Below are 17429 nucleotides of genomic sequence, written 5' to 3'. Positions count from 1 at the left end.
GCACCAGATTTTTTTTTCATTATGATGATGTTTTCATTGCGTGATACTTGCAGTTGATATTTTTAGAAAAATATTCATGGTTTCTAACGCAGCATGTTTTAAAACATTTTCTTACAAGATAAAGGAAGTAGGGCTAACACATAATGTGAACAATATAATTAATGTCAGAGTCAAAATAGCAAAAGTCATTTTCTGGAAGGATAAAGAGCTGGAATGAGAAAGAGCGAGAGAGAGACATTAATGAAATAGGATCAAGCATAATGAGGTTGCACTTTAATGTTGGCTGAAGATTCAGGCTGGGATGAAGAGTGAAGGGACTGTTCTTGTCTGTGTTTGGAGACCGTGGATCATTTTATAAAGTCTGTGACTATTCCTCAGGACACAGAAAAGGGATAGTTTCTCTATCCATCTTAGAAATACCTGTTTGCCGGTCAGAAGACCACTGCAGGATTTTCAAATGCATGCTTTCATATGGCTTGTAAGAAGCTGCTATATGTGTGGTAGTAGAATGATTTCTTCATCAGAATAGGAATTTTATGAACTGAAGTTTAATTTAGAATGTCATTTGTTGATGAACTTCAGTAAAGTATTTTACATTCGAGGGGCTTTTATCAAAGCCCTTTTCAGCTTTCCAGTTGATTAAAAATCATTGTTGAGCACTAATAGGGTGAATAGTGGAGCACTCAAGATTTATAATTACATGCTCACATACAACCATTAGATTTTAATACAGTCATTCAAATCCTGCAATGATCAATATAATGGAGTAATAGGTAATAAAACACCACATTTGTATATCATTTAAAAATTCTCTCAAAGTACATTCATGACTTTATTTAAACTGCACAACAATGCTGCAAAGGGGAATGGATATTTACTTAATTAATTAACTTAATCAAGCTCAATGTAAACTTAATATAAAAATTAATGTTTATCCCTTTCCCAAGATGTCAACAGTGGAAGAAGAGTTCCCGCTGCCGCGGCTCCCAGAGCTGTTCAACACTAGCCAACAACTTCTGGATGAAGTGGAAGAGACGGCTGAACCCAGCACTTCCAAGATCATCCAAAAGAAGGTATCGGAGGGGCTAACACAACTTGAGAAGGCAGCCGAAATGTTGTCAAAACTCGACTTGTTCAGCAGAAATGAAGATTTGGAGGAGATTGCTTCCACAGACCTGAAGTACCTGCTGGTGCCCGCACTTCAAGGCGCGCTGGCCATGAAGCAGGTCGACCCCAGCAAGCGTCTCGATCATTTGCAGTGGGCTCGGGAACACTTCGTAAACTACTTAACTCAGTGCCAATTCTATCACGTGGCAGAGTTCGAGTTGCCCCAAACCAACAACAACCCGACTGAAAATAACACAGCTCTTTCCCCCGTGGCCCATCCTAGTCTCCTTGCGATGGCAACTAAGAGACAGACGAAAATAGAGAGATACAAGCAGAGGAAGGAGGTGGAGCAGAGGTTGTCCGCGATGAAATCTGCCGTGGAAAGCGGCCAAGTAGACGATGAGAATGTTCGAGAATATTACCTCCTCCAGCTCCGAAGGTGGATTGTTATCAGCTTAGAAGAGGTTGAGAGCATCGACCAGGAGATGACGATCCTGAGAGGAAGAGGCTCTTCATCAGAGGCATCGACTTCACCCTCATCTCATCAGGACAGGCCTCCAGGGAGACCCTTCATTCTCACTCGGAATGTGACCCAAACCAAAGTATTTGGAGCTGGTTATCCCAGTCTGGCATCTATGGCGGTGAGCGACTGGTATGACCAGTATGGGAAATGTGGAACATTACCAGATCAGGGAATACCCAAGACAACATCCGAGGTCAAAATAGTAGCTCAGGGAAAGGAAGATCAGAAACAAAAGAAGAAAGAGGATGATGAGCAAACACACAGCCAAGCTCGGGAGTGGGATGACTGGAAGGACACGCATCCTAGGGGCTACGGCAACCGACAGAACATGGGTTAGTCTTCCCACAACAAGACGGGACTGTGAGGGGCACATTTTCCCCATGAAGGAGAGCTGTGCTGTCTCCCCCTCGCTGGGTTCCTGCTTCAGCTCTGTACCGTGAAGGCAGTGATGCTTCATCTTGCTTTGTGTTCAATAAAGTGTCAAGCAATTAAGTGTGTATTTGTTCTCTAGATGATGAACCAGCAATTTTGTTTTGGCATGATCATGCTCATCATGACGTATTCCAGTTTCTTAAGTGGAAAGAAAAGAGTATTGAGAAAGGCTATGTGTAATCAATGGCTAAATGAATTCTCCTTAAGGAATAAAAAAGTCTATTACAGGATGAGCCTGTGCAGAAAAAATAAAGAAAATAAAAATGAATGTTTAATAGATAGATAGGGGAGCCATAGATAGGAGTACGTGTTTTAGACAAAACCACAAAAGATTGGGTTCAAATATAAGCTCTGACTCTTACTACCTTTGTAGCATAGATTATGTTATTTGACATACCTGAACCTCATCTTTAAAACAGACAAATGTGTTATTAACACCTTTGGTTATATATGTAAACTACTTAGAACAAAGAAAATGTTCAGTGAATGTTGCTTCCTTTGCTGTTCACTCTCAGATGTATGCCTCTAAAATTTTCAAATTTTCAAAAGAAGCTTCCAAGTTAAAACATCTTGTAAAATGGGTAGTCGATGACTACAATAGAAAAAAAAATGCTATCTAAAAAAAAATCTACCCAAAAATAGTGCCATTAAACCTAGGTGAGTTCATTCAGCTATGAGTTTCCAAACATCTAAAAGGAAACGTCATCAGTTACCTGATGTTCACTACAGACAAAAGAAAGCTTGCACATTACACACACAAATAAACCTTTACTTGAAATCAAGGTAAGTGAGGTGAATTTCTGTGGGCCTTTTTAAAACAGATACTTGCAAGCATAGTGGACACTGCCTAGCTACAGCTTTACAAAAACAATAGAAACACTGATGAGACAGTTTCCATATCGACCCTCAGTTTTGCTCAGGGCAAAACTTTGTATCATCCATCAGTGAAGGCATTTCTATGGAGAAGTGAGATAATTTGGTGCAAATACATTGCTTCTTGATGATCTAACTTAAAATGGGCCAAGCTTAGAGAATTGAGCAGTATGAAAAGGAGTATTCAGCAGGTCCATTAGACTGTCTTTTTCAAATATCAGATGTCTTAAGCCAGCCCTTTGCAGGTGCTGGCTCACAGACAACTCACGATTAAACTCAAACAACTACCCATAGTGCAGCTCTTCCATGCTGCTCGCTAGTGTGAAAGCCATATGCTTTAGACACTAAATGAGGGAGGCAGAGTTCTCATTATGTTAGGAAAGTTGTGACCTTTATTTACATTTTTGCTAACTCAGAGGGCCAGACCATCAACCTATTTCAGTAGAGACTTGGGGCAATAGCAGTATTTGTAGATAAAGTTGTTATTTCCCTTTTCAAGTGCTTGCAAGAAATCCTTGGTTGCAGTCCGCAAGTTCCGTCCCTTGTAACGCACAGAGGATGATCATCATCTTCATATTACAGACGTGAAGTGTCTCTTAATGCTGCAATCTGCAGCATATTGCCTAGAATATTCATTCTCTGATTCCCTGGACCAGAGTGGTTTACAGTAAATAGTGTGCAGGGCCTAAGCTGCTAAAACAACCCAATCACGAGACTACTTTACAATATTGCTTCTGCCTTTCCTTCTGGATCAATCCATTTCAGATGAAATGGTCAGTAATCTTGTTTCATGTCATAAAATTCTGCTTTGGATGTGTGTTTCCAAAGACAAGATCTTTCAGACTCAGCTGGTTGCCCTGATGTCAATATATGTTTGTTCTTTAATAATATATTTTTATTGTTGAAAGTATTACAGATGTTCCCCTTTCTCCCATTTGACCCCTTCTGGCCCACACCTGCCCCTCACCCCAGGCCTTCACCACACTATTGTCTGTGTCCATGGTTATGCATATGTGCATAGAAATTCTTAATCTCTTCCCTCCCACCCACCTACCCCTGCTTTCAAGTACTTTGGCTCAGTCATGTATAGTGAACCTGATTTTTTAAAAATCTATTTCACATTGTTTATGTAGCTCTTGCAAATATTTTCATTATTCTTTTTATAAGAAGCCATAATTCTAAGATTTGAAGAACAGAATGAGCTTTGAAAATTAAAGGCAGCCACCCTGTTCGAATATTTGACACATAAATGGAGTATGTCAGTGCATGTGGCATACGTTTGAGAGAAGAGACTGATGGTTGTGTAATATCTGCTCACTTATTTTAAAGACTAGAGGCCCGGTGCACAAAATTCATGCAGGGGGGGGGTTGCCTCAGACCAGCCTGCACCCACTCCAATCGGGGACCCCTTAGGGGATGTCCAACTGCCAGACACCAGCAGTCAGACACCCCTCTCACAATCTGGGACCGCTGGCTCCTAACCACTCACCTGCCTGCCTGCCTGATTGCCCCTAACCCCTCTGCTTGCCTGCCTGATCACCCCTAACTGCCTCTGCCTGCCTGCCTGATCACCCCTACCCTCACTGCCTGCCTGATTGACCCTAACTGCCCTCCCCTGCCGGCCTGATCTCACCCCCAACTGCCTCTGCCTGCCTGATGACCCCTAACTGCCCTCCCTTGCCAGCCTGATCTCGCCCCCAACTGCCTTCACCTGCCAGCCTGGTTGCCCCCAACTGCCCTCTCCTGCCGGCTTGATCTCGCTCCCAATGGCCCTCTCCTGCTGGCCTGATCTTGCCCCTAACTGCTATCCCCTGCCAGCCTAATCACCCCTAACTGCCTCTGTCTGCCTGATCGCCCCCAACTACCCTCCCCTGCTGACCTGATCTTGCCCCTAACTGCTCTCCCCTGCTGGCCTGATCACCCCTAACTGCCCTCCCTCACAGGCCTGATCTCGCCCCCAACTGCTCTCCTCTGATGGCCAATTTGGTTCTGATTGGTCAGTTTCTATGCCAGTCAGCGTCTCTGGGCCTATCAACAGGGCCTGGTCAGAAAGGCGGGACTGGTCGGCAGCCCCAGTGGAGGCCTGGAGAGAAATGGAGGTGCGGCTGTTGGCGATGGCGGGAGAGAAAGGGAGGCAAGTTCTGATCAACGGCTGCCACAGAGGCTATGGATCAGACCCTGCCTCTCTCTGTGCAGGTCTCTCTCCGGGCCTGATCCACAGCCTCCTAGGCAGTCAGTGCTGCGTCAGGGCACCCGCCACGGCCTCAGTCAGTGCTGGGTTGGCAACCCAGCACTGACTTCCGGTCTGGTTGAGCCTTCTGTCATAATTGGTCATGTAAGGGATCTACTTTACTTAGAAGACAGTTCTCCAGACTTAGTACTGGGGTGAAGGCTAATGGAGCAGGTGCCATTTTGAATCAGTTCCAGTCTGTTCTGTCAGTTGGCCCTCCGCAGCAAGGCCAGAATGCTTGCCTCATCACCGGAGCAACGAGGCAAGCGTTCTGCTCTGGCCACTCCGTGCCCGCTGCTCAGAGGCCCTACACAGCCGGGGTGTAACGTTTTCCTCATCGCTGTGGTGACGAAGCAAGCATTCCGCCAAGCCACTCACGCTGCCCACTCTCAGCGGCCGCCCCCTGGGACTGGGAGACTCTGGCGGGGCTGAGAGGACTGAGTGCCGCCATCTTGTGGCTATGGGCACTGCCATCTTTGTGGAGGAGTGATGGTCAATTTGCATACCCCCTCTTTATTAATAGGATTCCTTTACTGATGATGTTGCCATTTACATATGCTATACACTTCTGACACCCATAGTAAAGGGGGATTGTGACAATAACACATGAGCATACTTTTCAATCCAATGTTGCACCTGGTCTCATAGTTAATGTGGTATTTCTTTATCATTATCTGTCTTTTGTAAGAGAAAAGTTCCCAGACATGAGGAATATATCATGTTCTCCTGGGACTCATCCTAACATTAAAATTTGGCAGTTGTAGCCTCCAGCTTTATTATATTTTTTATTACAAAATAGAAAGTCTAAGTTCTGAATTGTTCAACGTGAAATACAGAGCTTACTCTGACACCAATACTATTCCCTTGGGGGGTAACCCAAGTCAACACTTTGAGGTGCATCCTCTTTGAAAAAAATTGATTAATGTTTAGTCTCAACAATTTAATGGTTGGTCACAAAATAAAATGTTCCTATATATATTGACAGGTGTTTCATGAGGTATTTTTAAATATGCAGTATTTATTAAGCACTTACTGTGTCCTGAGTATACTGTGAGGCTTGTGGATAAAGATAAAGTTCAGCCCTAACTGGTTTGGCTCAGTGGATAGAGTGCCGGCCTGCAGACTGAAGGGTCCCAGGTTCGATTCTGGTCAAGAGCATGTACCTTGGTTGCGGGCACATCCCCAGTAGGGGACGTGCAGGAGGCAGCTGATTGATGTTTCTCTCTCATGGATGTTTCTAACTCTCTATCCCTCTCCCTTCCTCTCTGTAAAAAATCAATAAAATATATATTTTTTAAAAAAAGATAAAGTTCAATCCCCATCCTTGATGAATTCATTGATTAGTTCATCTTCAAGTATTTAAACTTGAAGATGAAAAAAAAGCAATTAGGTGCCCATCTGTATATTGGGAACTTTCTTGTAAAGTATTCTTATGATGTTCCCTGGGAAACTAAGATGAAGAGAAGTCATAAGGACTATGTTTAGTGTTCAAATAGTGAGTATATCTTGACTTGAACAACAACAACAAAAATAACTTGATTCATTCATATTGGTCAACATGACCCAGACAAAAAATGTTTTAGCTTGCTGTATTTCTCTTGTTAAGTAAGACATCAGTGAGCCAACAGTAGTAAGACCCTAACCCTTTGCCCTGGGTTTCAGAGGAGATGACAGTAAGGGAAAGCCCTCATGACAGGTAATAGCCCTGATGGAGAGGGACCAGCTAAGTCAGGAGGTGGGGCAGGAGGTGGTGACTGAGCTCTCTATGAAGCTCCGAGTCCTATCTCAGCCTGATCTACAGTTATCATAACATTCATTCAAATGATCCCTCGAGACCCAACACTATATCTTCATTTGTCATCAGGACAGGAAAAGCCAGACAGCATGGCTGATCCCTAGTCCAGAGGAGTCATCCAAGCTGCACCAGCTTTTACCCACAGCTACCCTGAGGGCTTCATGCTTGATAGGAAAAGATTTATAGGGTTAGCAAGGCTGATCATTGGAGGGTTCCCTGGAATTGCGCAGTGAGCGGTGTGGCTGAGGAGGGGCCCTGATCTCTCTGTTCTTGAGGAAGGCCAGGAACATGGGGACCCTGGAGCTGGTGCGACTCCTCTCTTTGTTTTCAATTGAAAATAATAAGCTTCTTTTCTGTTTTTAAAAATATGCTTGATGCATTGCTAACATTGTTTGAAACAGGTACATTTAGAGAGAAGAGAAAGAGATTGTAAATAACTCAATTTGGTACAGTAGCTTTTCTGTGATTCTACTGGAAATAACCATTTGTAGGGCAAGAAGAATAAATGCTAATCTTACTTTTATCAGCCAAATGCCAGTCAGAGGAGGGGGTCATTGACTTTTTCACCTTTATTTTAATTATCAATTATTTAGCACTATCTATAAACCACACACCATGTTAGAAGCTGAAGTGTCCTCACCATCATTGCAAGAGGCATCCACAAAAAAGCTGCTGCCCTTCTTTCCTGCTCTCAACATTTTGTGTTTAAAGGGACTAGGGGGTTGACATTTACAAGGGGAAAAAATAACCCAGTAGTTCTGCTCTTAGCATGAGGGGCTTCATCAGGAAAGTGCAGTTGATGAATAACCTAGTTTGAAAATTGCACTGATGTGTTACTGACCTGCCAGAGAAATGCCTGTGGCTGGTGGCTGTGTTGTGGTGATGTATGGGCAGGACAGGTGGATTCATAGCTAGACTGCTCCCTTGCTCTTGGTAAAACAAGGCTTCTGTCATACATGACTTCAGGTGTCATAATTCCTAGAACAAGAACCAGCATTTCCAAGGAAGTTTCTGGCAGTTGCTTGGAGGAGGTTAAATTAAGTCTGGGTATAAGGTTAATATTTTTTTCCTTCGATAAAATTACCAAGAAAATACGGTTGTACTTCGAGGATACTTGCAGGAAAATCGTTATCCAAATAATTGGTGGACTTACTTTGTACTTTCATCTGTAGAATGTTCCAGAATGTTGATGTGTGATAAAAATGATTTCTGTTAAGTAAAAAAAAAATTGGAAAGAACAGTTTACTTTTTTGTTTGAGGCCTTTGTTTTACTCTTAATAAATTCAGAATATAACTGATTCACCGTATGGAGGGGTTGAGAAGTAGCTTATAGATAGGATGCCTGTAAGAAGGCCTGTGAATAATTTAGTGGCACAAAAATGCTTATTATCAATAATAATAGTAATAAGCAGTGAAGGATTCAGCGGAAGAAGTCAAAGGGAAGACAGTGTCACATTGTTTTGTTGGAATTTTTTTAAAAAACTTTGGCTTTTTTATGCATGTGACACTTTCAATTGTGTAGGAGAGAATAAGTGTTCTAAATGCAGTGCTTGGTTGTCTAAGGAATTCTTGATGGAGACAGACTTCACATGAAGTCTAAATTGTCACTCACTGTCTGAGTTTCAGCATTAAGAACTTCGGAAGGTAATTTGTTTATTCTCAATGCAACCTCAGGCTTATTTCTCTTAGGTTATCTAGAAGAAATGTCACTTGTGAGTAGAAAATATCCCTGAGACTGCTTCAGGCTTGAGCACAATTTTTCTTGTCAAAAAATTAAGTCCAATCTTGAAGGTTATCAGTATATGCATATATATATATATATATATATATATATATATATATATATATATCCATCCCTATTTTGTCCGTTTCCCAGGGACTAATGGATGAAGTGACTGGAAGGGGGAGGAAAGGAGATTATTCTTACACTGAAAAATACTAAGAATCTAAGAATATTTAATAGCATTTTCTAAGTGTGCATTAACGATCTGTGTGTACATGATTGATATGTTCTGAGTCTCTGCAAAGAAAGGGCATAGGCTGTAACCTACACAGAGAAGATCCTAAGACAACTGTGTAAATTCACATTCTTTTAGCACTTCCTTCTCAAATATCAATTTATTTTAATGAATGGATCATTTTTAAGTATATATGATATTACTTTTAAAAATAATATTTAGAATTATTTTAAAGGGCAAATTAATAATATTTTCGTTAAATTGTGTTTGTGTGTTTTTTTGTGTGTGTGCACTTTCCATGTAGAAATATGAAAGGCAACATCCACAGTAAATGTATTTGACTTTGCAATGTTATTTCGCTCATGAAAAGCAGCCTTGGTAAGAGGAATACATAGATTGGATAATCAGAAAGAAAGAGGCCAGGATTCTGAACCTGGTGAGCTGCTGGGAGCATGTGTGACTCAAAGCCCACTCTTGCACCTCCTAGACAGAGGGATGATAGGAGGTTTGCATTCTGTAATGACAGTGTGGGACTCCCTGATGCTCTAATGAGTGCTGGAGTCCAAGACATTTCTTTTTTAAAAAAAAAATATTTTTTATTGATTTCAGAGAGGAAGGGAGAGGGAAAGAGAGATAGAAACATCAGTGATGAGAGAAATCATTGATTGGCTGCCTCCTGCCCACCCCCTACTGGGGATTGAGCTTGCAACCTGGGCATTTGCCCTTGACTGGAATTGAACCTGGGACTCTTCAGTCCACAGGCCGATGCTCTATCCACTGAGCCAAACCAGCTAGGGCCCAAGATATTTCTTGATGAAGATCAGAAATCAAATTCCTCTGGAGGAATTCTGTTTTTGTTTTTAAGCGGATGTTCATATGGCTGCAATCCTTGTTAACCACCAGCACCAGGGAAATGTTACAGACAGGAATGCATCCTGTCCATCACAGTTTAGACTGGTTTGGCAAAGGATTAGTAATGATTTGGAAAATTCCAGAACTAGTTTGATGTCAGGATGTTAAAAGTACTTTATGCTGGGGTCAGAAAGGTGACTTTGAATCTCTGGGGGGAGTCAATTATCCGACCAAAGCCCAGATGTTTTATTCAAGACAACAAGTAGACCTTTAGAGGGGCACATACAGAGTTATAAGCCATGGGCTCTGTTTTAAAAGAGACTGTATTTAGTTGTGGAAAAATTCAGAACTGTATGATAAATAATGGAAAAAGGCAGGATATATAAAGTGCCCAGTGAAAGGTAGGAAAGGTGAAGGTGGAAAGGAAGAATGTGTATGAGTTAGCGTTCTTTAATTCAAATCAACAATCTTGCTCTGGATAACTTGGGCAAAAGAGGATTTATTTGAAGATTTTTAGAAACACAGGCTTGCCAGGAAATCTTGAGAGTCTGGCTTGGAGGCCTGGAGGACACAGGCTTTGAAGGCTTACAGAGCAGGCTTGCAGGCGCTGTCCAGAAGCCTGGGGTGCCATTAGTCCTGGTATTTGAAGAAATTATAAGTGTTAGATTACTCCAAGTCGTGGAGATATTTTTATCCCGCCATAGATGTAGAGATGGAGTTTATGGTATACTTGGAATAATGCGTAGGTCCTTCTGCTTGAAATGAATGACTAATGCATGAGGAAAGAGAGCAAATTGGCAAAGTAAGTGGGGAGCAGATTAAGGAGCCTTGCTAAAATTATCTCATGGCAGTGGGGAGCTATTTGTAATATTTAGCAAGAGTAGCATGATGATAATAACAACACTTTAACACTGTTCTTCAGAGTGGCACGATTTCAAAGAAAAGAGCTCTCCCCCCTTCCTTACTCCTGAGATTTCTGAATTCAGCCTTCCCAGGTTTGTTCTGAACTGCTTACTTTCCTTGCAACTGTCTTTGTCTAAGGCAGCATTTCTCAATAGAGTAGCCAAAGGCTCCTGGGTCAGAAATGACTGCTAGGAATTTTGCTGTGGGAAACAGACTCTCACATCATTTAGCTCCCAAACTCATATTTTCTATGATATCATTACGGTTTCAGGACGATTTTTTAAAATAAAAAACTATCTCCCTTCCTCTGGAAATGCTGGTCTCCCTCTGAAATTGAAGGATATTTCCTGGAGACAGCCTTCACTCAGTAAGATGCTACAGAGAGCTGAGGAGACCCCAAACAAGCCACTGCATCCGTCTCTTGCATCCTGTGCAGAAATCAAAGTTCCAGTTAAGTTCCTGTCAACTGACTCTGGAACCGAAAACGTACATGCTTTGGGAAATGTCCTGTCAGGTACCTAACGTGTAGCCCTGCTCCTGCTATTCCAGCCCATTACTTTTGGAAAGGGCACTGTGCTCTGCTACTCAGTCAGCTGCTCCGGGTTAATAGCCCTGCGCTATTCAGCTAAAGAGGCCGGAGGTTGTTCTCTGTGTTTCTCACCCAATGTGTGGTTTCCTGTTTCTTCCCATTCACCTGCTTCTCTTTTCTGAGGGCGCAGTGTGCTGACATTTCCAGAGCTGGCCAGACACAGCTGAACATGACCGAGCCTGTCTGGCGTGGCTCAGTGGTTGAGCATCGACCTACGAACCAGGAGTCACAGTTCAATTCCTGGTCAGGGCACATGCCGGGTTGCAGGCTCGTTCCCCATTGGGGGGCATGCAGGAGGCAGCCAATCATGATTTTCTCTCATCATTGATGTTTCTATTTCTTCCTCTTCCTCCCTCTCTGAAATCAATAAAAATATATTTTTAATTAAAAAAATAAAATAAAAATGACTGTGTAAGAGATGTAATACCGTCCTCTTCCCGGAAGTAGTGTTTGTGTTCAGGAGAGGGTACTGCTCAGCCCAAACGACTGACATCCCATCAGAGATGGCTTAGGCTCTGAGGCTCAGTCAAGTGCCCTTTCCACTCTGTGGATCGCCCTCTTCTCCCAGGTAGAATTACATTTTGTGTGTGTCCATAGCATTTTGCTCACATTTTCATAGTTCCTATCACAGTCTAACTTGTTTGTTAATTAGCTATAATCATGGCCTTGTTATGAGTCAAAACTGGACCTGTATCTCAAAAATATTTGTATGCGCAGCATCTAGAACAGTCTTTGCCCTCTATAGAAGCTCCTAATGGTTCGGTGCATTGAATGGAACTGACACAGTTATCCTGGGGCAGGGTAAACTAAGAGTACTGTGTATGCTTTCACTTCGAGTCCATTCAGAATAATTTGCCAGAGGTGTAAATAGGTGTAGAGAGATGAGATGGGCATCCCAAGCCATTCTCTAAGAGATCAACTAAATACTCTTTGTCCCATTCCTAATATACATTTAAACACTACCAATGTGGGTATCATCTGTCAGTTATTAACTGGTTGGTCCCAGTTGCATAGCTCTGATTGGTTATGGAGCAGTTCTGATGAGATGGGGCAGACCTCAGTCCATTGGTCAAAAGAAAAAACCAGAGTCTTCTTTATAATAGTTGACTCAGACAGCATGAACGACCATGGCCTAGTGCAGTGAGGGCGAACCTTTTGAGCTCGGCGTGTCAGCATTTTGAAAAGCCCTAACTTAACTCTGGTGCCATGTCACATATAGAAATTTTTTGATATTTGCAACCATAGTAAAACAAAGATTTATATTTTTGATATTTATTTTATATATTTAAATGCCATTTAACAAAGAAAAATCAACCAAAAAAATGAGTTCACGTGTCACCTCTGACACGCGTGTCATAGGTTTGCCATCACTGGCCTTAGTGTGAGAGGCCGGGAGTTCATCCAGACATATTTCCCAGTATTCAGAATGCATGAGAAGCCCAGCCAGCAGAGGGCCGCTAGACTCTCATTATTTATAAAATTTGAGTTCTCGGTTGACCACGGTGAGTCCATCTCAGCAGGTGGAACATTCCTTCTCTAGGATCACATCAAATGTTTCTTGGGGTCCGCAATTGTGAGCATTGAGTGAAATAATACATGCAAAGCACTGAGTACATAGTAACTTCTCACTAAATATTCTTTATTTTTTAAATTTTTATTTCCACAATACTGAGATTCAGGATACTTCCATTTTACAGATGAAGTAATGACAATAACTGTCATGTATTGGGTGCATTCTTTTGTTGAATTTGCACTACAAGCTTGTGGGAAAGTATCATTATCATCCCCACTTTTCCAAAGAGGAACCAGGCTATATCCAGGGTCACCCATCGGGGTAAGTAGTAGAACTGGGATTCAAACTTAACTCTGACCAATTTCCCTGGCTTTCTTCTTTCAACGATGACAAGCTGCCTATAAGGATTGCCACTTTAAAATTGCACTCAGTCTTCTTAAAATATTTGTTCTTCAAATGAAATACCCCAGTCAGTTCTAAACCTTCACTACTTGGGGAATCGGAGGCTCACCCAGTGTGATGCTGCAGTGCGCCCCCTGTCCTGCGAAACCTCAGACACAAGGGCTTTTGCCTCTGAGCTGCCTGCACTGTACTGAGAGGCTGGAGGCACTTGGGAGGAAGAGCCTTGTAAATGTAAGCCGCTGTTTCTGCACAAGAAAGATTTGTTGCCATTACTGAATATATTAGTTCATTATACCTCTCCATAATAATTAGAAAGCACGTTCAGCAAGCATTGTGGAATCATACATTTCAAACCCTGCACTGACATTTTATAAGCTTTTTGTTATTAATATGTGAGTTTTAACTATTGTTCCCCGTCAGGGGTAACTGATTGCTGAATAAAAATTGTTAAATGCAGCTTCAGCTTTCAAATGTGAACAGATAGGCCAAAGCAGAATCGGATTGGAAGTTGGACCCTTGCCAGCTCTTGAGTCCTGAGAGAGATCCGAGACCTCGGGAAAAATAGCCAAGTTATAAAATATGATTTCCTTTTGCTTTCACTTTGTTTCTTCAAATGTAATATTCCCATGTCGTCCGTAGTGATGTTTGATCACATCAAAGCTAACTGACATACATCTTGTGAAACTCTCAAAATATTTTGCTGAATAACCTAGAGAGTTCATTTATACTTTAGTGTGAATAAGACCCAGATTTATTAGAAGTGATTCCAAGTTTTCTCCCCCATCCCAAGATTTGTACCAGTTCTTGACAAAATTTTTCCAATTCTGTGGGAAAATGAAGGGCAAATTGGTATATTTTCCACGACACTAAATTCATTCATCTGTAAGTGCTGCTCCTTTATTTTGTGGCTCATTCTTTTCAAAATGTTCTGTGTTGATATGTCCCTTTGTATTCTAAAATGGTGGTAACAATAGAATGAAGTTTTTACTTGTTAATATTTTTGGAACTATGCAAAGTTGCTAGCTCTATTTCTGTTTGCCATTTTTATGTGTTTGTTTTTAATTTACTAGCCTGGGTAATATAAATCTGGGAACCACTGATGTGTTAGAGGCTTTGAAATCAGAAGCCCCTAAATTTCCTTTCTTGCTGGATCTGCTGCAAGCCAGATGAGCTGGGACCCTATTAGTCCTCTTAGAATTTCAGTCTCTCTATTTGTAATGCAAAGGAAGTAGTGTTGCTGAAATAATTTAATGTGATCACATGCAAAATGTCTAGCTCACAATTCTACTTTTTAAAAAATATTTTTATTTATTTCAGAGAGAGAAAGAAATAAGGGAGAGAGAGAGATAGGAACATCAATGGTGAGAGAGAATCATTGATCAACTACCTCCTACATGTCCCCTACTGTGGATTGAGCCTCCCCTGAGCATATGCCCTGACCAGGAATCAAACCATGAGTCCTGGCTCCTGGGTCTACGCTCAACCACTGAGTGACACTGGCAGGGCACAATTCTGTTACTTAATAAACAATAATCTCTTCTCTTTATTTTTTTTCTTCTAAGGGAAGAAAAAGAGTGTGATCTTTGGTTGAGATTTCGGGGAAGAGCAGATAATGGAGACAAATCAAAAAATATAAAATGGAGATCCCATAAGAAGTCGTATCTGAGGTAAGCTTTTCTTTCTATACCTTCTGATGTTTCTGATATTGAAGAAGTCTGGGTGGCACGGATAGGTTTTGTTACCTTTGATCCCGCAGCATCTGGCACAAGGCAGCGGAGAAGCCCTGCTATAGGTAATACGACATGGGAAACAGACTCTGAATTGCCTATTTGCATGCAGGAAGTTTATAGCGGTATATTTCTCAGTCTAACACCTGTATGGAGGTGAAGGAAGAAGGATTGAGCAGAAGTCTTTGCCAACACTGCAGGAAGTTTGGAGCTGGGATAACCCTGGAGAGTTATCCTGAATTGGGACCGGGGATCCAGACCGCACAGTCCCTTCACTGATCAGTCACAGGATGTGGGTTGGTATCGAGAAGGGGACATGCTTTGGGAGAGGTGGCTCTCTTCAGCTGAGGGCAACCTCAGGTGGAGTGTTCGCCATGAGCTCTCAGTTGCTGTTATGAGTTGAATGGTATCCCTCCAAAAGATGCTGGAGTCCTAACCCCCATTATCTGTGAATGTGACCTCATTTGGAAATAGGGTCTTTGTAGATGATCAAGTTAAGAGGAACCCATTAGGCTAGGTCCTCATTCAGTATAACTGCATCCATATAAAAAGAGGGATATTTGGACCCCAAAGCTGATGTGTGTAGAGGGAAGACAGTGTAAAGATCAGGGAGAACGCCATCTATAAGCCAAGGCATACGTGAGGCTTCTAGAAACTAGGGGAGAGGCATGGACCTGACTCTCCCTCACAGCCCTCAGAAGGAATCCAGCCTGTCAACAGCTTGATTTGAGGCATCTGGCCTCCAGAACTTTGAGACAATAAATGTCTGTTGTCTAAGCCACCCAGTTTGTGGTCCTTTGTTACAGCAGCACTGGGAAACTAATACAGGTGCCAACACTCTGAGCAGCTGTGTAATGTAAACCTGAGTCCTGAAGTGGGGGCAGCTAGTGGCACTCCAGGATGCTCGTGGCATGAAGGAGCCTTCATGTTACAGTTTTGATCAATGTTGGGTCATTTTCCCCCCAAAAATTTCTACTAACTAGGCAGTGGACTCATCTGTCCATCTAATGATGCCCATACTCCTCACTGCAATGAAACACCCAGTCCCCTAAGAGTGCCTCAAGGCTGTGTCCTGAAATGGACAAAGGTATAGAGATCTGCACATACTTAGAAATCATGCATAAACAGAGGTGACCTAGAAACCAGGCATATTTACGGAGTTGGATCTCAACGTAGGCTAGGACTATAATTAATTACCACTCTTGTATTGTCAGCTTGTTCGAGGAAATGATATTTTAAAATGTATCAACAGTCCTAACAGTGGAGAAGAAAGGAGGTATCAAAAAAGTGAGAATAAGTAATCTTCATGCCACAATAATACTTAAATGCCAGTGAACAATTCTCTCAGGATACAAGAGAAATATGGATGGATTCACATACTTTTGGATTGATATTTGCTGGGACTACATGTTTCTCTTTGATTTTTGGATTTTGTCCAGCCTCTAAAAGGCAGGGAATTGGTCGTATTCATCCCAGTAGTCTTAGCACCAAGCAATGGATAAAGCTAGGGATGGAATATGTGCTGAGAGCTGGCAGTATATGAAACTGACCTACGTAATACCCCTTCTTCCTGTAAGTTGTGGGTGTTAGCTATATTCTTCTTCTATCAATAGAACAGTAGGAAAGGAGGAATCCATTATCTCACTCATGCCCACAACTACATTGTCATCAGAGTTTAAATTGCACTTTTTTTTTTTACATCAAAGACAGGAAGAAAACAACTTGCTTTCTACTGAACTCCAGATAAGCACTCAGGGCTTGAGGTTAAAAAAGGTAATTATTGAATGGATATTGAAGGCATGATTAAAGCCCTCCAGTACCTGCAAGTTTTCATCTTTGCATTGTATGTAAGTTTATGCCCATTAAGGAAACCACAGAGCTTAGTGCAGAAAGGACAAACTTCCATTCCTTGCTTGTAGCTCACACTACACAGCACTGAGGATTGACATGGTAGGTGCTCCGTAAATATCTTTGGAATGAAATGCTATGTTGCATAATAGAAACAGGTTCCCTAAAAGGAGTTTGCCAGGTCTCATCTGAAACTTCTTTCAGGAGAGGAGAGTCATTTCTTAGATGCTGTAATTATCAGCTCCCCTTCCATCCCTTTTTACTGTTTATTTGAGAGCTCTCTGCTCCCTTGCCTGGTCTACAGCTCCAGAGGCAGGGAGAAGACACAGTGATGGGGATTCTGACAGCTCCATCAGCTGGGTTCAGTGCTGGTGGAGACTGGGGGGAAGGGGATCGTCAGTAGCAAAGAATACAAAAGACCACAGTGGTGATGATGTTTGCTGGGGTTCTCCTGCTCTCCTTTTCCCTGTGGGGTGAGGGGTTCCAACTTGGTGCTGAGGTGCTCTCGACTGAGGACTAGGGTAATGCAAACACCATGTTTCCTGTGGTTTTCTATGAGGTCATCACAGTTTTGGAGCTCGGCAAAATTGTTGGTTCTTCTTCATTATACCCAAGAGCTTTCACAGAGCAATTTTCATCAACATTGGACTTGTGTATTTATCGATTTTGTTGTTTTA

General features: G+C 42.1%; 1 pseudogene; it reads left to right on the top strand.

Moving 5' to 3' along the window:
• The first annotated feature begins 947 nt into the window (after positions 1-947).
• LOC102437809 lies at positions 948-1967 on the top strand (annotated as a pseudogene).
• The last annotated feature ends 15462 nt before the right edge of the window (positions 1968-17429 follow it).

This window comes from Myotis lucifugus, unplaced genomic scaffold (genome assembly GCF_000147115.1).
Source record: "Myotis lucifugus unplaced genomic scaffold, Myoluc2.0 scaffold_104, whole genome shotgun sequence".
In the NCBI taxonomy this organism is placed as follows: Eukaryota; Metazoa; Chordata; class Mammalia; order Chiroptera; family Vespertilionidae; genus Myotis; species Myotis lucifugus.
The sequence above is the reverse complement of the archived record's forward strand: the minus strand, read 5'-3'. Positions and strand labels throughout refer to the sequence as shown.